Here is a 21,444-nt window from a genome sequence, read left to right as displayed (position 1 = left end):
TGCTCTCAAAAAATCTTTAATTCAGTACCGTTTCTTTTCTTTTCTACTTGTAGCTTTCTTGTTTTCTTCCTGTCTGACGAATCACTTTTCTCGCTTATTTTTCGCGCTAACGTTCTTTCCACGGTTCAGATGTTTCTCTGCTTGAAAGGATTTTTGCAAAATTGAAATTGCTAGAATTTTCATTTCGTTTTAAGTTTCTTGCAACACCGAAGAAACTAATGTACTGCAAGAAACATTTGCGATCAATTCTCATTAATTCCTATCAAACTGCAGTTTATTTACTTTATCGGGCCCGTTTCAGAATGAAAAACACGTGGCTGTAGGTAGAAAACTATTGGGCTTTCAGCCGGTAACAATGTAATAAAAAATTTAAGTCTACATTACACTTTTTCCTCGGAGGTAAGAAACTTTTACTGAAACAACTCTTTTATATCGTTTTCGGGCTCTCGTTTCTCTTCCTCTTTCTTTTTCCTTCCTGTTTCTCCGTTTTTCCCCGTTTTCCTGTTGCTCTTTCTCTTTTACTTTACTTATATCTTTTCTATCATCGCTCATTTCGCTTCCCTTCCATTTTTCCATCCGTACCTCTTACTTTTCTATTTCTGCCAGCATTTTCTCCGATTATACCGGCAAATGTAAATTAAGAACCATTTACTCGCCTAACAATTAAACATCCGGTAGATTCGTTGCCTTTTTCAGTAGATTCAGCGATCTCGTTCGTAAATGAAATTCTACGAAAGTATTTTAAGTAAAAGATTTCCCTTCTAAATTTCCATAAATATTTTCACGCGGATTGCGCATTAACGCGGCCGCTGTTTATAATTAACAACGAGGAAATTCCATCGCGAATTTAAGACCTCGAGTCTCTGTTGTTACATCGCGTCGGAAAGGAACGGGGTGGTTATTGTGCAATTAGTGGGCGTAATATTCGCGACGAGGAACGATCTATTGGTCGAAAGGAATGCAATTAAAATTTATCGGATATTCAAGCGGCAGCCGCCTTCGTTCGCCGAGTCGTCGGTTGTTCGGAGAAACTGATATCAAGCACTGTTTCCCCTCCGGAGAAATTTTGCTGAAGTTTAGTGAAAATCGCGGAGTTCGGTGAAATTCGGTAGATTGTTGTCGACCGATAAAAACGGAGTTATTCCTCGCCCTCTAAGCGATTCGAAAGACCAGAATATTAATTACCGCTTGCAGATCTCTGATATCGTTTGCATATTCCGCACTTTGGATTTCAAGTTTTCTAAAGATACTCGTTATTAATAATAACCGACATTATTTCATTTACATTTCTTATCTTGTTTCTTTACCGCGGGAAGAAATTCAGGTCTTAAGAAAAATTTGATCTTGTTTCGAGACACAATGGGGCAATAATTTCAGCGATGTCTCGTGACCGACGGTGAGCTTGTTACCGTTGAATACGTCTTATTCTCCGGAGATACGGAATGCTGAGTGTACAAGTGTATTCTCGTTGCGAAAGCAACGATGGACGGTTCTTCTTTTGCCGCGATGTGTTCATAAAATTTGCCAGATAAAGAAACGCGCGGCAAAGTCGCCCCTTTTTCTGGTACATCAGCCCGTACGCGAAAAGATCGGATAATGAGCTCATCCGTTTTCTATGGCTGAATTCGACTCGTTCATTGAATAATACCCTCCGCCAATTACGCGATATACTTTAGGAATAAAGCAGGCTAATTTAAAATAACGCATGAAAATTGGACGATTCGTTAATTCGAATCAATGGAAGATAATTGAGATGGTAAAAAAAAAAATAACAGATAATACATACATTATTCCTAGTGTCAGTATATTGCAAAACGAAGGTACGTTGAATAATTCTTGTTGAAATATGTCGTTTATACACGGTTTGCACAGTGGCAGTGAACGCGTTAATAACTCATCGCGACGCTCTTCACGGACCGTCGAGATGGGTCATTACGTTTACTTTGAACAAATTAGAGTGCTCAAAGCAAATTAACTCGAAGCTGCTAACTCTGAATACCTGTATGAATGAAATAACAGTACGTACACACCGGTGCCACGAGTCGCTGGTACACTTAATCACAGTCAAACAATCCACCCTGGGTTAAGCAAAGAAACGAAGAAACGCACCTGTTACTTAGCATCCAGTTCTAAAGAGTCGCGATTGTATTACACAATAAGGTCTATCCTAGTTGTTCGCCGCCACGTCACCGGCAGACGGTGGTCGTAAAATTGAATGGGCCGAGCTGCTTTATATTCATGAATTCGTCACCTTGCCGGAATATCTGGCCTGGCCGAAGTTTCCCGCTTTCCCGTGACAGACATTAAAATGATAACGAGCCGGATAATAGGAGAATAGGAAAATTTACGGTTAACCGTTTTCGTTTCCCCGTGCCCAAGCATTTCTCTGCTAACGAACGGAGTTTAAAACGTTTACGAGTTGCCACACTCTGACACGTTTCTTACTGGAGAAAAATTCTTCGATGAAAGATCAATAGAATCGATTTAACTAGAGATATAAAGAATTTAAAGAATTTTGAATTATTTCGAATGGCTGGGAACTAGACGTGAAAGGGTTGAAACTCGTACATCTAACAAACGTGACGGGTCACCGGTGGTCCAGACGTGTATCAGGGAACGTGTTAATATCCTGTCGTCATGTAAATCAGGGGACGGGTCGCTACGTGTGCTGGATACACGTTCGTCGATATGATGATACTTCGGTGTTAATGCCGTGGCAAACGTTTCCCTCTCGGTTGCAACCAGATTAGGGAGAGGATTTCGATCGGCGTTGTTTACCATCGTGGCCTGGCGTCGACTAGAAATGGCCTGGAACTGCCACGGCTAGTCGAAGGTGCAGTTAACTTTATTTATTCGATCGTTACGCAGTCTACCTTGCCTTCCGCTATCGGAATTGTAGAAACGTTCCGTTACTTCCTTTTATTTGCCGTTTTCGGGATGCTCCCTTTCCGCGCTCCGGTTATTTACTCGATTCAACCAAGCCGAATCTTGTGTGTTTTGCATCGTTTCGCTTGTACAGACAGACCATTCGCAAAGAACGTGACAGAGAAAGGGAAAGGGGGCATTCGCTTGATTTCGATGGCTTTCAAAGACCAAGCACAAACCGATTACAGGTTAAATTCAACGTTTATATTGACCCTGGCAAACAGGAAGAAAGACAGCTCAGTCTAAATGAATTTCTTCCTTCAAAGGAGATTCATTTTTACAGAACGTCGATCAATCAATTCTTTCGGTACGGTAGATAAATACATATTACGTATTCGAACGTTTATATCCGAAAGTATCGACAGATGGATGTACACCCGTTGAACTTGCATGTCTGTATTAATGCTACAAGGAACGGATAGAATGATTTCCCTTTCTTAAAATGATCAGAATGCCCTATGAAATATGATCCATTTCAAAAGACGGCTGAGCTTTACAAATTGAAAATACAGGCAAAGATGAGGCCTGTTGATTTATGATATTCTCGTATGATGTATGATTATGACGTTGTCAAGTTATTTATCCTGAAACCCAGTCGATCTTGCGTTTAATAAATCGTCAGTGATTGATATGAAACTGGGTTCCTCCTTCGTGTGCATCGGATATTGATGTTCCAAAGAGGAAGCGTGTTAATAGCAACATTGTTTCGTTCCAATTTCAAATTCGAATTAGTACTCTTTCAGAAAATAAATAATTTTTTGGAAACTTTTTAGATGAAAACCTCTTTGATCTCTCTAGGGTTGATAGAAGGAAAACAAATAGCCGCACAAATGATTAAAGCAGAAAGTTGGCGACGGGTGAAAGAGAAGTGAATGTGTATTTAACCGAAGTAATAGGTTCCTCGGACCCATGTAATCCTTTGGTTAATTCCTAATGGAAATTCAGGGTCCATTGTTACCTGGAGATCGCGTTACGAAAGGGATGTTGGGAATTATAAAGTAGGTGAGAGGCTTTATTACAGTGACTCGTTCAGGTCAATCTTGCTAACCCTCTGCTCAAGTATTCATTATAAATTTTCCGATAGTTCTTGAGGTCCCGATAAGATCAAGTGAGAGCTCGTATCGGAATATTTATTATGCAGTAAGCTCCTTTCACTTCAATCACCAGGGATCCTTGTACATTGTAAGCGTGTAAGATGAATATAACTTTCGATACCTTTCATCGTTAACGCATAACTTTCTACTGAAATTTAATTAGAATTTATAAACTTTCAAAGCATAGAAATTAAAATAAAAAAAAAAAAAAATGTCAACGCTCTAAAGGTAGATAGAAGCTAAATTTCTGAGAAACAAATAAGGGTGGATAGAACTATCAAAGATTACTTGAAGAATTCAATCTTCTAAATGGAATGAAAGTACGAAAATTCAAACTATCAAGTATCCCGATGGGAATGGCCAAGGAAGAAAATGCACCAAACGGTAACGAGAACTATTCCAGTGCTTCAACTTTATTAACTATCATTTGGTTGTTCTACTGAAACGACAACAACTTTCTCCGCCACTTGAAACCAGCATTGCGGCCCTCAAGGGATTAGGGTCAACCGCTGAGCATCCATCACACTGTGGTTCCTGGCAAAATATACCACCATAAATCTGTAGACATCCACGCGAAATATAAGAATAATGACCTCCATAAATGTAACGATTCACTTTGAATAAGTATTTCCTCGTTCCTTATACACAATTTGCATCTTAACATTATAAAATATTTATTGTAAATCTATCTGTTTTTAACTTCGAATTTATGATGCTTTTAATTATTGTAGAGTAGCTTGTTTAAAACAATTTACAGGCTACTGCAGAAGTTTTATAAGCTATTTTTTGGAAACACTATTAGCGACAGAATTTTTACCAGCGTTTTAGAGCTCAACTGGCTCCTTTTATGTGATACGCGACAAAATGGTATTAGGTAGTTCATGACAGCACAAGGCAGGCCATCAAAGAGCTTTTTTATTTTCTTTTTACTATGGAATAGCATATAATTCCCTTTCCCGTAGCCGGCGCAACATGATCATTTTAAAATACTAAAAGCTTATTTTTGTTCTAGTGCGTTCATGAAAGCGGTATAAAATCGCAATAAATTTCAAAAGTCTGAAAAACAGAATGTTTTATTTCTGTTTCGCTGTAATTCTACCGCATTTATTCACTGAATTCTTCTTTTTTTTAAAGCCACACAAATATTTAATTTTGAATCATAAATAAATTAAAGACCGGATAATTGGTTGCTGAAACGTTTAAACGAGCACGAAGATTTAAAGCCGTGAATTTATCGGTTAACCATTAGCTAAACCAGAGCCTTCTTTTTTCCAAAGCTTCGCGTAAGTGGGCAAACAATTCCCGCTTGTTTACGATAACTTTATACACGATACATTATGGTTAAATACCGATAAACTTGTCGATAGCCGATGCCGGGCTCGGGACCGAGCATTAAGATAACACATTGCGAGCAACAGCCGGCAGAAAATCGAGCGTTCGCTGCGCTTTAGCGAGGACTAACGAAAATCAAAAATGGAACAGCACTGAGCGTTATTATAATCCTTCCGTGAGCTTTGCAAATCCGCGACCACCGTGCATCGTTCAAATGTCTGTAATCAACATAAATTTCGAGGCAAATACTCGTTGGAAATGCTCTTCAGTTGAATTGTTTCGGAATTTTTCATTCGTACCATTCGCGATTAAACTGCAACCAGTCCATCGGTTTTCCTGTTTTTCAATCCTTTCATTACAACTTTGACAAAAAAATCGTTCAAATTCTTTTATGTGTTACGAATCTTCCATTTCTATGAAACCTGCTTGAATAGATGACAACAAAAGCTTAATTATCCGTCGAAAGATGATTAATCTTTTGAAAAATGTTTTTATCGAATGACATAGTAAAATGTGAAATTTTATTCAGATAAAAAATAGTCACATAAGCCAACTTTCATTTATTAAAGAATGTCTCAGCCAAGAATGCAATCATTCTACAAAATCTAGATGATTTGAAAATTTATTTCGCGACAACTAGAGTCGAAGTAAGAAAGTAACTGGGATAATTTCTTTGTACTTGAAATGATCTGTACGAGAAATGGAAATCTTATATCGTTCATTCGTTCATGTTTTATGCATAAGCCGTTTTGCCGACTTTTTTCTCCCTCGTTTCAATTTACGTTAACAAATCCAGCGATCCCGGCGCTTAATTGAATTTTGCTGTTCCGTCGTAAGACATCGAGTCCGTTTCTTTAATCAGTTCTTCTTATTCATACGGTAGAATTTATTCTCTCGCTTCGTTAAACTACCGGTCTAATCCTTTACGCGAAACAGAAGTTTTTACCTGGTACCTTCGAACTTTGAACCATAAAAATTGGGTTATTTCGTGGAATTTTCACGCGCACAAGTAAAACCTGATTCGTATTGATCTCTTAAACGTATATTTCCCGATAATTAATCTCGAAGCTGCTTAAATAGTTGGTTGCAAAACTCGATTTTAATTAGCCGACGTCACGACCGCTTTGCTAAATTAATTTTGTAGTACTTGAACCAGTACTCGTCTGGTTTCCGGTTCACGATCATTGTTTACGAATTCACATTTGATCCCGTCCAAATCGTACACATTTAATTAATATCGATTGTAGAGAAGGTTTCTTCTGAGCTTTGCTTGAAGTGTTGAATTTGACCAAAGACATGTAATTGCATTGAGAACAACTGTGTGAAAGCAGAACTCTATGTAATGAGAGATTTTGTGTAAAATAATGTTGTAAATTAATTTTATGTTATGTATATTTTAATTTTTATAATGTTCGCTGTGGACGTTACGAATTATTATTATTATTTTTACCTATTTTATTCAGCTAACAATGTCCAAAGTTCTCAGTTCACAGCGAACATATTAAAAAAGGTAATTAAATTATCTACCGATGTGATATTCAAAATATCAGTGAAAAGAATGGTAATATAATTGACACAGATAAACCTTGTTGATAATATTCTCCATCTGCATTACATTCAGTTTTGATATAATAGATTTTCCAATTCAGAAGTGTGTTAAACCCCTTTTGAATATGCATAATATATTTGATTGCGTAATTAATGGAAACAGAATTATTTCAGACATTTCGCAACTGAAGAGACGCAATCAATGTCTATCGAGTTAATTATGAAATCGGAAATTTGTTTTCATACTTGTTGGTAATAACAGACGGACAAATAAACGCTCTTTTCCGACGTAACAGCAGACATTAAATTAATTAACTGATTAATTAATTGAAGAAATTTTTATCCTAAATCGTTGCAATTCAATACCGAAGGAAATTAATTATTGAAATTAATTTGCATTCCTGTTTAATCACATGATTCGATTAGTATTGTTTGTAACCAGAAAATAAATTATATATATTTCTGAATTAAGAAAATGACTGGTGAATATATAATTAATCTCATAAATGAACTTCGATTTCACGTTGCTCGACGTTAGAAATAACCTGTGTTAAGTAGTTCTTATATGAACTTCAATGTTTGAAACAATAAGTATTGCAGAAACTTTTTCCTTTGAAGAGTATCACTCCTACTAATTAAGCAACAGAAGTTTATTTTTCCCATCATGTTCAGTAAATACTTAATTAAACGGTAAGAGGCTGTCTGTCATAAATACTTATGTAAATTTTGTACTTATCAATTACAAATGAAATTTAATTATTAATACCTTCAAGCACTAATTATTCAATTTTTTTATTTTGTTCATAAACAATGACACTGATGCCTCGTCAATTATCAAAGGGTTAAATTCTTTGTTGAAATTCGCGACATTATTTTCCTATCAGGTAAAAATGAAAGATCTCGTTTCCAGTGTTCCATTACTTCGGTATCCCGTTAAACAAGTCTCCTAGCACCCATCCCTCACACTTAACTGCTTACTTAATAAATACAACCTGGACTTTACCCTTAGGAACGTTTTCTCAAGGTAGCAGGAGTTAATCGCGAAATGGAGATTTACTTTTCATAGCTTTTCACGTAGCTGCTCGAGGTGAACGGTTATTTTAAGATACGAATAACTGGCCGAACAAGGCCGTAATTAGATTCTACATCATCGGTTATGTACACCCCCCTTCTCCTTCTTTTATTAAACAAAGTCCGTTACGTGGCTTCGTTCTCTTTTATTTCGGGCCGAGATACGACAAACCAGCCCGGTTAATGAGCTTCGCTTTTTTTATCGTTGCAGGTGAAACCGTTTAAGCGCGTATCAAGAAGATTGCCAGTGTACCTTATGGCTAGCCATAGTATTAAACTTGTCTGGTTGGTTCTTCTTCTCTCGTCTAATTAAATACCACGGATTACACGAGACATCATCCTACCTTTTCTCACCCCCTATTTTTCTCATCTTCTTACCGAAATCACTTATTAATGTGCCAAAAGTGTGCCAAAAGCTCTACTTAGTTTTTACGATGGAAATTCCGGGTAAAAATTTTCAGAAACAAGTGCGATAACGTTATAGGCAAAACGCTTGGAAATGTAAACGATTTATGATTTGGTTATAGCTGATCAATGAAAGGCATCAAACAAAATCTTTGCTGAATTCTTTGCTTTTATCGACACGTAAACGTCGAACTGTTTGAATAACGATTATCCTGTGTACATAGATACTCTATCCGCCGTTTAACCAGTGTACAAGGGTTGTACGGTGATTGCATCGCTCTCGGTGTAATTGCTTCTTGTCAACGCACCGAATGATCAATAAATTTCGCAAATCTCCGGACAGGGGGATTTCATTTCCTCCTTGTAACTGTTACGAAAGATTCGTAATTGTGATAGATAAAATAATTGTAAATACAATTTTATGATAAAACAATTTTTGATATTTGCTTAAGTGAAATTGGAGAGTACTTATGCAAATTGCAATCTCGTAGCTATTTATCAGTTACAAGAGATACTTCATTAGATGGAAATCTGTCGAAGAAGTTCATCGAATTCTTATCGAACAGTTAATGAGGAAAAAAACGAAGGGGACATTGAATAAATAACACTTAACGACGTAATACGAACGCGCCGTTCGAAATCGACGGTACAGATACATCTTTAACGATCGAAGTTCGAGTCGAGTTAAAAGCGGAGACAGTTTCACTTACGAATTCAGTGACCGTGTAATCCGTACTCCGGGACAAGGAGACTGATGAGAATGGCTCCCTAGGGATACGAAGTACGACGCCATCGAGACCGAAAAGGGAAAGAAGATCGATACGAAGAATTGGATACGAAGAATTCTCTCTAATGACTAATCGATCTTTGACCGCGATTCCTTTTACTTCGAAGTATCCAAACCCTAAATTCTTCACTTTTATTACCTACAATTTCTTTATTTTTATACGAATTAAACCTTTCACCGTTCATCCACTCCTAACAATAAATTATGTCTAAACAAAATCCATATTCAGGGGTGAAAGGATTAATATCGCATCACGTATTAAGTTATTAGCGATTAATTATGCTAGGGGAATTATGAACGCTGTGTAGGATTAAATAACACAGAGTTCGATCCATGTTGATCCGTAAATTACAAGTAAGCTTATTGGATTTTCAATGCATACCATGATATAACTCCTCTTTTGTAGAGTAGTTTCTCTATTTCACCGCCAATCGATGGATAATGTGAAAAGAATTCTCTTGACGATCGATCTATGACCGCGATCCCATTTTGCTTCTAAGTAACAACCGATAAAGCTTGAAATTGTTTTTGTATTCAAATCACCGGGAAAGTAGATGAAACACTGATAAACATTACTCCCGAGCCATCTACTTCATGCTCCAGTTCATTTCGATTCACAATGAGGACAGCTGCAGGATGTATGAGTTATCGACTATTTATCGAGCGTTCCACTTAAACGTGCACCAACCGGATTCGCGAAGGTAGAGTCTGGCTCAGTGGAACGCGAATTTCCGATTCCAGAGGCATCCACGCTTTGTTTGAGCATTCACGTTTTGTCAGCGGTCGTTTGCTTCTATATAAGTACTTGGATATGCGCGACATTGCTCTATCGTCGAATCATCCTTGCTTCGGCAAAATGTGCCGTCTCCGCGATTTTCACTCGTTAAATCGACTGAAAGAGAATCATCCACGGGGTGTTACTTGCAGTTTGATAAAACTCCACTTCGTGCGTTATCAAATACATTTCTACATTTTCAGGCCTTTTTTAAATTTTACCATATAATTACAAAATAATAGTAATAGATACTTGCTGTTTGATAAAACTCTACTTTGCGAGCTATCAAATCTACGTTTTTAGGCTTTTCTAAATTGCAAATAATAGTAATAGTTAAATCTTTCTGCTCCAAAAGGTGGCAACAATTCCCCCGAAATTTCCTACAGTTTTCATATAAGCTCCCGCATCTACTCTTGCTTAAGCAGGAAATTGTATGCTTGTAAATGAAACACCTCGGAATGAACGTTTATATGTACGCGAATACGAACTCTAGTAATGGATAACATGTATCAGTCAAGAGAGCTGTACGTCAGATCCGGCAGTGAGCGAGTTGCAGTAGTATAAGACTGTATAGATCAGCCATTCCTCATTGCTCGTCGCTGCGACTGCTCTATCTACCGCAAGTAGTTCGAGTACGTAAATAGTCAGAAATAACGCCTACCGTTGATTACGAGCAATTTCCTAGACGATGCTTAACAATTTATATAGACGGAGTTAACATTGGTATCAAGGAAGAACATTCGTTTCACTCTTCCTCTTCTCCGTTTAATTTCAATCTGTGACAATTCCACGCTAAATTTTCGACAAGTTATACTCGGATTTCCCTCGCATTGTTCGAACAGTGTGTCCGTAATCCTGTTGATATGTCGGAATATCGACATCGAACGAATTGAAACTGTGTTACTGTCAGCTACGTACGATTCGACGGAAATTCTGCATGCATAATGGCGCAGCGTATAACAAGTAATAACTAGCGAATTTCTGCTCGCAAATTTCTACACGTATTAAGAAAATTGTCGATGTATATTTGTACATAATAATCGTATAAAATTTAATTACTTCTTTAGGTTTTTTCTTAAATTTCTTATTCGCGTCAGAAAGCTGACACGAAAGTTTTATCAACACGAAACTTCAGGATCGATCGGCTATCCAAAGTCTATCGCCATGAAAAGTAATAAAACAGGGGAAAGAGAGAATTAATAAAGTTGCGTTGTGTCCTGAGAAGCAATGAAAGATATAAATAATCTCGTTATTTTACCCTATAAAGTTTTCTGCAGTATACCTATTTCCACTTTACGATCTTTCCTAGACATTTTCACGAAGTCGAGGTAATAAAGAATATACTAAATATATTCATTGTTGTCAAAGTTCGTATTCGCGAAAAGTAATTTATTGCAGCTACGACCAGAAAATATGCATCAGACCGTTTCAACGCGTCGCGTGTGACATAAATTTCGTTTCCAGATAGCAGCGAGAGAACGAAGTGAAAACAGCCCGAGTTATTACTCGAAGAAAACGCTTCCGCCCCCGTTCCGGGGCCTAAACAGGGTCGCTGAAATTGTAATTAATAGACCGATCCCCGGGCACGTAAATAACCGAAACGATATACAAAACGAGCGATCTCGACGAGAACACGCGCGAGGGAGCAGCTGGCAGAGATCCAGACGGATGTTCGATACGAATTTCAACCGCGTTGCTTCATCGACGAACGGCCAAGGAATTATTCAACAGCCAGGAAAAAAGATAATAATCGTGTGCGTGAGGCTGTCGATAACGAAACGAGAAATGAGAAGATGAAAATGGAAAGGGCAGAGGAACAGAAACGGAACGCTGAAAGAATGGACAGAAATGAGGCGGGAGAAAGGTCCACCGATGAACGAATATCTCGCAGCACGGAGGGAAAAATTATGGTTCGCCGGACCAGGCGGAAGTTATAAACGAAAAACGTCGGCGAATACCCGCGAACTCCCTCTGCACCGGTACAGTTTCGTAAGTCGATGTCGATGCGTTCATACGAAGAATCGGAATCTATTCGGTTCCCGTTATTTATTGCACAGATGCGCATTGTATGCACCGGAAATATTGCCATAAATAATGCTGTAAGTGGCTGCAATGATCTATGTCGGTGGCGTACGTGCACACACACACACATACACTCGTGAATACCACGGTTTATTACGTGGATGCCAAAACGTTATTGCCATGGTGTTGTTCGAAACGACAAACGTATGGATTTTGTAGAATAATAGGGAGACACTATTATTTCGTTTGGTCGAATGGTTTCGATGGGCCAATCTTGTTTTATACTTATTTGGATAGTGAAATATTCCTTGTGCGTTATTATTTATCTTTGATCAGTAATATAAAAAAATAGAAACATAAAAATATAAATGTAGGTCAGACTCTAATAGCGTTTTCTATTCCACCTAAGGGTGACAGTTTTTCTTGTCGTTTTTAAAGAGCGACCACATCGACGTCGCAACGGCGAATCGATGAAACGAAATCAAGTTTCTGGGTAAACGGAACGAACTCATGGGAATCGTGTACTTAAAAGGGAGGCACGGCGTTTCCCCTTTGCCATTGAAGGAAGTTCGAATTTCTTGTTTGACTTTGTCCATTTTAGAGGGAAGTAGCTCTGAACTTAATTTTGTGTTATCGTAACACATAGACTAACATTAATTTTAATTTCTATCTATTTTTTCGTTTTGCTATTTTAGTTTTGTTGAATTTTTCAACATTATACAGTGAAGTGTGATCACTTTTTTTTATTGGCTATTATGGTTCTTCTGAATCATTAGAGGGCCAATTTTTTTAACTTCTCTGGTTTGTGAAATTAAACTCCGTTCGTGTTTCGAGTGCCGAGATTAGTTTGAGTTGTCAGCAAAGTAAACTCCACCGAGGAAGTTGCAAACGCGCACAAAAGGGAAATAATTGTTCGGTGAAAATCACGAGAGCATCTCTAGCGAGCTACGATACGAATTGGGACACCAACCTTTTAAAGGTTCCGCTAATGGTTTCACCACGAGAATGGTTCCATTATTTTCAAAAGAAAAATGCTTTTTGACTACGCTACGCTTGAGGATCATTCTGCTCGAAGCTCACACGCGTTGCTGGATTCCGTCACTTTTCAAACCTGCACACCGAACACCAGGCTAAAGATTGAATTGCAGTTTTCAATTGCAGATTCGTCAAAATATCAGCTCGATAGGAGAACATTTTGAACGGTTGCTTGGGGGGAAAAAAAATTGCTCGCGGAAGGCAGAACCGAAATAATCATAAAAGTTCCATAACCGAATAAATACAAATATCTACAAATATTTAGACAAATATTTGATTTTCGTTTTTCAATTCTTCTTTTCACTTACTAATTTGTGTTGGAGTTAAAGGATATTCTACTATGGTACTTTATTGTCATAAAAATCGTGATCCTCGTTTCGAGATCTTCGAAGATCCTTCCTTTTGCAAAGAGCGAACCTGTACGATAAACAGAACAAGATTTGCACGGTGTGTAAATTCGAAAAGTGCCGCTCGATCGAGGAACGGAAGATCAAACCTGTTAATGCAACAACGGCGCGCACGCTGCTCTCGTCTAGAATCGGAAGTTTACTTTCCCATCAAAGTTCGCCAAGGATTCGCGAGAAAAACTGCGAGACACGTATCGGCAAGAGCTTACAGGATTGAAGGCATTCCCAGGGTCCCGAGCGAGAACTTGTTCGACCGAAAAGAAACGTCCCGTGGCAGTGCAAACACGTGCGACTGCTTACTAACGTCTTTTCTCGCCCATTGAAGGCGTCGAAATGGTGCAGAACTGCGGTGTTCCGGAAACAAATGTCGACGATTTTATTCTTTACCCGCGTTCCAGCCTCATCGCGTCGTTGCGTTGAATTTTAAAAAAGAATGAAATTTCAAAGTAATATAAGCTCTTTAGCGACATCACAAAGGCAATATAATTATATATAATTAAAAGAATCAAAGGTAGAAAATTGAGAGCTTAAATTTTGAAATAGGTTTTCGAGAAAATTGAATTTCAAATGATTTCGAAGTTAATAATGAAGAATACTTGGAAAAATTAAATTTGAATTTTAAAATTGTTTGATATGACCATTTAGGAACGACTGAAGCATATACTTCTCTTCGGTAATTCCTCTTTTCCTGCACCATTTGATGGAAAATGTGGTCGATGTTTGGGCGTTTTAACGATCCTGGTATGATTTATGAAATGCGGGTGCATAGGTGTGTAATAATTCGAATTTGGGATGTAACCAAAAGCAAAACCAGAATAAGTTGATTTATGACATTTCCACATGTGATACAAATGTTTGCTGTTTCATAATGTAATAAATTCAAGAGTATTTCCTGTCAATTTCATTATTTTTACATACTGCAGCATGGGAAATAAATATTATAATTTTAGCTTAAACATCGTCTCTTTTAAATGTAATTAAATTGTACCATAAATTGATTACGATCATAACAATTTTAGAAACCGCATGTAAATGTAAATGGAAAATAAATAAATTACCAGCCTATTTGTTACAAAAGGATGTTTAAACATGATAATCTCGGATATTAAAGGACCGGCATAACAAAATTAGGTCAATCATTTGCGCGTACATGTTAACGTACATGCTATGAAAAATATGAGAATACGTGTAACGTTAAAATAAACTCCAAATATTCTGGATTTATAACACGTGTCGAAATTTTATAATAAAAAAATAAACATCCTGTGTTTGTCACGGACCCGAATATCCGGATTGTCGGTTCAGCTGAATTTCGATGGACATTCTTGAATTATTGTAAATTCCTGAAGTGCTTTTAAAATTCAATGCTTTTAAAATCACGCAACATAAAACAAATTATTCTGGGTGTCTGTAAATGATATCAAACATTTCAATGATTCACAGCTATACAAATGTTATTTGACCATAATATTTTTTTTCTATAAAGAAGGTATCACGATATTTTTTTTAAATTTATTTCAAGAATGTTATCACGTTTGTAAAATTGATTTATCAATTGTAAGTGAACTCTGAAGATCGAAGATGTACTTTCATTTCTGTTATCGCACTTCCAAAGGCCGTGTTATCGTTATATTGATTCAAGAGCTTCTGGCTACATTTTCGATGCTCAGAAACTGGATTACGTAATTGCTACAAGATAGGAGTATCGAGGAAATGCAACGCAGATTAATACCGATGTTATTGCCCCGCTTAATCTCAATTAGTCAATGATCCGCAGCTTCCGGAATTTAGATCCGAAAACGAGACTTTCCGGTAATCCTCGTGCAGAAGTAAGCAATTAATAGCTATCGGCTAATTGAATTCAACTAATCACTTTAACAATCAAAACACACAAATTTTGTAACATGTTATTTAGAAAACTGAAATATTTAACAAGCTCAAGTGCAACGATAATTTAATTACAATTATTTCGTTTCAATTAAAATATTATTTCATAAAACTTTCATTAAGCACATCTTTCACGCAATCTCACATTTTTGCTGCACAATTTTTTACATGCTACTTCCAAACTCGTATTTTTGCAGGATATTAAATATTTTTTTTGCAGAATCAGAGATGGAAGGTATTGTGTGCGACGGTAGACTGCAAAATATTAAAAATATCCATCGGCAATGAAATTCGCTAGGACGCACAGTAGACAGTCCCTTTTGATCTCGCGAGATTTGAAACATGGACAACACATGGTTATCTCGGCAAAACAGGATAATAATTCGCTTTTCGTGCTTGTAACACGACTACTTGGATCTTCATTTGTTTGCATTCACAACAAACCCGTGTCCCGGCAAGACGAAATACCATGGCACCTGGGCTTTCGTTATTCTTGTTTACGTATCCGGATCCAAGCGTTCGTAATACGAAATTCTAACGCTTGCTGGGAAATATTGTCGTGTTATTTTCTTTGCCGCCTTCAACTTAAATTAAGGCTGATCTTTAGCTAGAGAAATATTTGTTTGGGATGCTAGTCTTATTAAAATCTTTGCTGTACTGCTTTCTTTTTGCGGAAACACTGCTTAATTACCGGCGTGGAAAAATATTTTTTCAAACTTTTATTCGTTTGAAAAATCCAATTAAAGACATATTTGCTGGTACGTTGATTTATCATTAGATAGTTTCAACATGGAACCCTCTATGCTACTTTCGTTCAAAATAAAAGTTCTTTATTTTTATAAATAAGTTCTGTTTCAAAATGGAGTACCACGTAAACTGATTAGAAAATTACTTTGGTTTATTAATTAAGTATTCTAATTTTCTAATGTTAATTAGCTGAAACTAATGTAAAATTAGCATATTGTGTGCTCTATTGAAAATATCCTTTATCAGAACAGCTAAATTCCAGAAATACATCGTGCTGGAAAATTCGAGCACTGCATAAATTGAAGCTGGTATTTAATTAACATCTTCTCGCATGTGTTATCAATTTATTGATTTAACGATAAGTTATTGATTTATTTATCATTTATAGAAGTAATCATTCTATAATAGTAATTTCTAAAGTAGCTAACTATCATAAATACGTTCTACTGTAAATTAGAGGTACATAAATCGAAACTGGCATTTAATTAATTAGCAACATTTCACGTGTCCTCTACTAGAATCGTGTGATATCGATCGTCTAATTGCACTTCAATTAATAATAGTTGACATAATATAATCCTGATTAAAATTATTAAATACCCAGAAGCATATTATACTGATGATGAATGACACGCTAAATGGTTAATTATATCCTATTATGTACGTTCCATTACAATTATAAGTTTTATCGCGTGAATTTTATTGGTCACACTGAACTGACTCTGATATATTAAACCTACTTGCATGTGGTATCAACATTAAAATCCTTTGTTTTATTATCGAGGAAATGTCCGGCTTTAATTACACTTCCTTGGAAACGCGCTTTATAGCCATGTAACTTCGTTAGAAATAAATTCATGTCGGTTTGTTTCCCGATCGGCGAACATTTTACGACATAACGAAATCGTGACACGGAACTCACAATCAGATTAAGGACTAAATGAGGCACCCAGCTGGGATTGTAATTTTCACGATATAACCGTTAATGCATATATTATGATAAAACCGTTCTCGCTTGTATAATACAAGGTACTTATTTAAGCATGTTCCATATCAATCTCCAAATACCACGCAGCGACGTATGAAAAAGCTTCTCTGAAGAATTTCTATGATCGGGAGAATCTGATTAACAGATTCATTACTGCAAAGCTTAGTGAATTTTATCTAGCGAAATAATTAATTAGAGAAACAAAGTAGAAATAATTCTAAACACGACTGGTATTATGCTAATAAGTTTTTAATTAAATTTCTCAAAAATTCAAGCTCCTAGAAAGTAAAGGAATAAATTAGAAAAATAATTGAGGAAAGATTAATCTTGATAAAAATTAAATTATTAATAAACTGTAGAACAATTTAACAAACTTCTAAATTATAACAAATTTCCAGTTTGAAGCACGATGAAAATTAACCAGCTTATTCTCTGCCGTTTTCATCAGCAACGTGTTTCCAATTTGTTGAAAACAATTGGTTTATCGGTAAATTTCATCGAGTTACGAGAGATGGATCGATAAACTTTAATGCGCAATATATTATGGCATCTCTGCAGCCGCAACGCTGATTATGTTTGCAGAAGCATAAGGACAGAACGCTATTAACACCTTAGAATCCCATTACAGTGATGTACTGTATCAAGGAGGTAATCAAACTGATTTAAGCAGTTCAACCCTGTCTGTTTGCTGACGAAATTACACCTGGTGTATTAAATAGCACTGAACAATATGTATAAGGGATCAGTGCCACGTGCACTTCCCTCTCAAAGACACTTGATTAATCTCGTATCCAACACAAACCTGAAGGAAACACTTTATTTCCTCAATTGTTCATTTAGCTCTTATTCAATAATTTCATTAGCATATAAAATAGAAATTTAATAAGTAATGTTTATCTTAAAAATTTCTCAAGAAATGCAAATAAATAAAATAAAAGACGCGATATTTAAACAGGAAGATAATTTTCTAAATTCGTGACGAAAATGTAAATGGTTGAAAAGAGTACCATTATCATGATGACAAATTTTAAAACATCATTAGAAAATAGCTGGTAGAACTTTCCGTACAAAGTAATCAAACTCCAAAGAGAAGCTCCTTTTCATTCGCATCCTCTTTCTGAGAAGTATATCCTTTTAGCTAGGATGTTACAATTACCAAGAGAAGGGTTTCCTATATGTTCATAGAAACGAACGTACCGAGCAATTGAATTGCAAGACGCAAGAACGGAGAGCGGACGTTTATGAAAGGAATTTATGAAACTAGCATGCTCGTCCTCGGGGCATTTATTTTGACATGCAAATCCTGGGAGCCAATGAATTACCCTTCCAGTAAGTATGTATGGTAAAATACAGCAGCACGCGTCTTATCGTGCCACGGTTAAACCTTATGGGAATCCTGATGAACGGTTTCTCGTTACAGTTCAGTGACACTCGCATCTAGTCGCGGTTATGTAATTTACCTTATCATTGTTACAGAAACAAATTACGCTAAGAATCGTCTCTCCTAAAGGAACAGGAAAGAGGTACTTCAACTCTAAATTCTCTAGGTTGAAACGTTTAATCCGAAGAGATACCTTGTCTGTCTCTTTTGAAAGCAACTTCAACCTGCATTGCAGCTATCTTCATCGAGAGATTTGAGATTTGAACCAACGCTGGTTCATCTTCAAATTTCTGATGAAAATTTGGAATAATCTTTCGAAGAGGTTGGTTCAAATTGCTGATATGAAAAATCTTAATTGAACTGTTTAAAAACGAATGTAAAAAGAAATGCGAATGAAAATACGGTTACATTCAATTCAACTGAAAGTACAATTACCTTCTAACTCGGCGATTTATCTACTCCGTGCTCTATCATGGGCAATTAGTCGCAGCGACGTCGTTTCCTCTGCTTCGTGTCTCGGTAAGAATCGCCTCTTTCTTTCTCAGAAACGATTTCCGACAATGATACCGCGCGCACTTTACAAGACGAGGGACTTTCTTGCTCGGTCCACTTAAGACGAGCTAACCCAGATTTCTATAATGCACGTCGATCTCCATAGCTACCTATTTCGGTTACGAGTGTTCCCGATTGCTTTTCCTATAGCTTTCTGTACCGATTTTATCCATCTTTCGTTTCATTCTGTTTCGATACGTTTCGAATTGTATATTCTTGTAAATGTATATTTCTATCGCTCGATAGTTTCAAGGTAACTGTACATTGTTTCCAAGGAAAGGGTTAAATGCCAGTAGATAATTTTCGTAGCTCGTCGTATAAGCAGCCGGAAAAGCCAGCGTCCCCTAGAGTCCGACGCCTACAACATCCGTTTACGTAGGAGACCATAAATTTCGTTGGTTCCGTCGACGGCTAAAAATTGTGGCCCCTCTCCGTGAAATCGCACGTTGTCTCGCTATCAGCCGTTGCATTCTATCGCAGCTGAATCAGATGCATCGTCTTACAGGGTGTTTCCCGGATGCACTTGGTTCCGGGCGTAAATTATTTCGGGGCGATAGGTTCACCGGCTGCCACGATCGTCGCTTCGTCTTTTCCCGTAGGCTGAAAAATGCTCCCACGGACAGCGGACATTATTCACGGCTTTTGCATATCGGTCGGTGAAATATCGAGTAGCACGTGGAATTTATTGTTTCGCCTGTTCCTCGTGGCACAGATTTGCGGCCTCTTTCGTGACCGTCGCTATTCTACTCGATGAGAGATTCAACCTCGACTCTGCTTTTCTTCTTCGCTTTTTTCCCTTTTTATTTTTAAATCTTTTTTTCTTCTTCCTTTTTTTATCGCGGATCGAGTTGACACACTTTCATTATACCAGACCGATGATTTTCACGGGAGAATCGAGGAGCGAAAGAAAGAGTAAGTCGACGATTCCGGCCTCCTCTTTCGCCGCTTTATTCCTCGCGTGTTGTTAAATACTCCGTCGCGAGTTGATGAGACGCACTTGAAATGGGAACACAAACAGAGGCTCGAGCATCGGTGTTTGGATGATAACTGAATGCGAGGTCGGAGAACAGGAACCCGATTCTTCGAGCCTCATCGGCTCTCTTCGTTATCGCGATCCTTCGAATGTATGAATCACGATGCTTTTGTACTCGGATCTTCGATTTCTACGATATCGTTCGTTTTCGTTTCGACCCCCCTTTTAACATTTCTGCCTCGAATTGCACTTCAGTGTTTCAGACGATTTTCAGATGCTTCCAGAGAAAGAATTTATTTTTTTGAAATATTTTAGATTCTGCCTTTCACTATTAAAAATTTACATTTCATTGCTTGCGAATTAATTCGTAATTTTAAATAACACATTCAGAAATTTCTTATTTTCTATTTCTCTAACAATCTCCCTTTTATTAGTCTCGTATTGGAGAAATTTTTTAGTTCTACACTGTTGTAAGGTGGAAACTTTCTGATGGTAGCTAAAAAGTTTTTAAAAGCTAAGCTTATCCTTGCGTTCCTGAATTTTCTGTTGTGTATTTTATTTCTAAAAACTGTAACCTTATAGTTAAACAGAGTTTTGTGCCAGTTGTTCGTGTTAATAAATTCTTGTCGATATAGCCTTTAAACTTCTCTATGTAGCAGAAATATATTTCACTGCCACGATAAAACATGGTCTTAACTTCTGCTTTCTCGTTTTACATATTTCTTTCGAAGTTTATTTATGGTAACCAAAGATTATTACATTCTATATTATTTTAAATATAAACGATTAATAAATTTGTAAAGTGTAAAATAGCTTGAAACTACAAAAATTGTTAAAACTGTTCCTTTCATAAAATACATATAATTTCATGATATCTTGATTTTCAACAATTGAAACAATTTTGTAAGCGGAATATATACCTAGACACAATGTTTCTCTGTGCTCGCGAAAATTTTTCCATAAATCTAAAATTTTCCGCGAAAAATGAACGAAAAGAGGAGAAAAAGAACGAAAAGAATTTCTGCTCTGACCGGATGGAATAAAATGAAGAGAAGTTTCACTCGCAACTGACCTGTCCTAAGAACTCAAAAATGGAGTTTCAGACTCGACGATGTATGGGTCGAGGATGTATTCGCGCGGTCTTCGTTTTGCATTTTCACGAAATTTTATATTCAAACCCGCGTGGCCTGGTTACTATCTGCACGCGTTGTTTCCACGGTTGGAAAAGTTTCCTTCTTATGAGGCGTGAATACGGTCATAAAGCAACGAATCACCTTGCATGCCTCTCTTCTCATCATATTTTCATTTCTAACGCTCGCTACTCCGTGGAATCGCGTTTCTAGAACCGTGCAATAACTCTGCGAAATTACGCTCCCGTTTTGTTTACAATTTTGTAAGAACGCTGAAATTAGACATCCTTCTCCGCCAGGCAAAGAACGAGTAACTCATCTCTCATCGTACCAACAACTCAACGATTCATTAAATTATAAAAAGAAAAAAGATAGTGCTATTCCT

The 21,444-nt window shown here is 37.0% G+C and overlaps 1 protein-coding gene across 1 annotated transcript in view; it reads left to right on the top strand.

Annotated features, from left to right (window-relative positions):
• LOC117605745 (alkaline phosphatase-like) overlaps positions 1–21,444 on the top strand; it is a 162,731-nt gene that overhangs the window by 36,347 nt on the left and 104,940 nt on the right. The window lies entirely within an intron of this gene.

The sequence above is a fragment of the Osmia lignaria genome, chromosome 14 (assembly GCF_051020975.1).
Source record: "Osmia lignaria lignaria isolate PbOS001 chromosome 14, iyOsmLign1, whole genome shotgun sequence".
In the NCBI taxonomy this organism is placed as follows: domain Eukaryota; kingdom Metazoa; phylum Arthropoda; class Insecta; order Hymenoptera; family Megachilidae; genus Osmia; species Osmia lignaria.
Note: the sequence above shows the minus strand (reverse complement) of the source record. Positions and strands in the feature narration are given on the sequence as shown.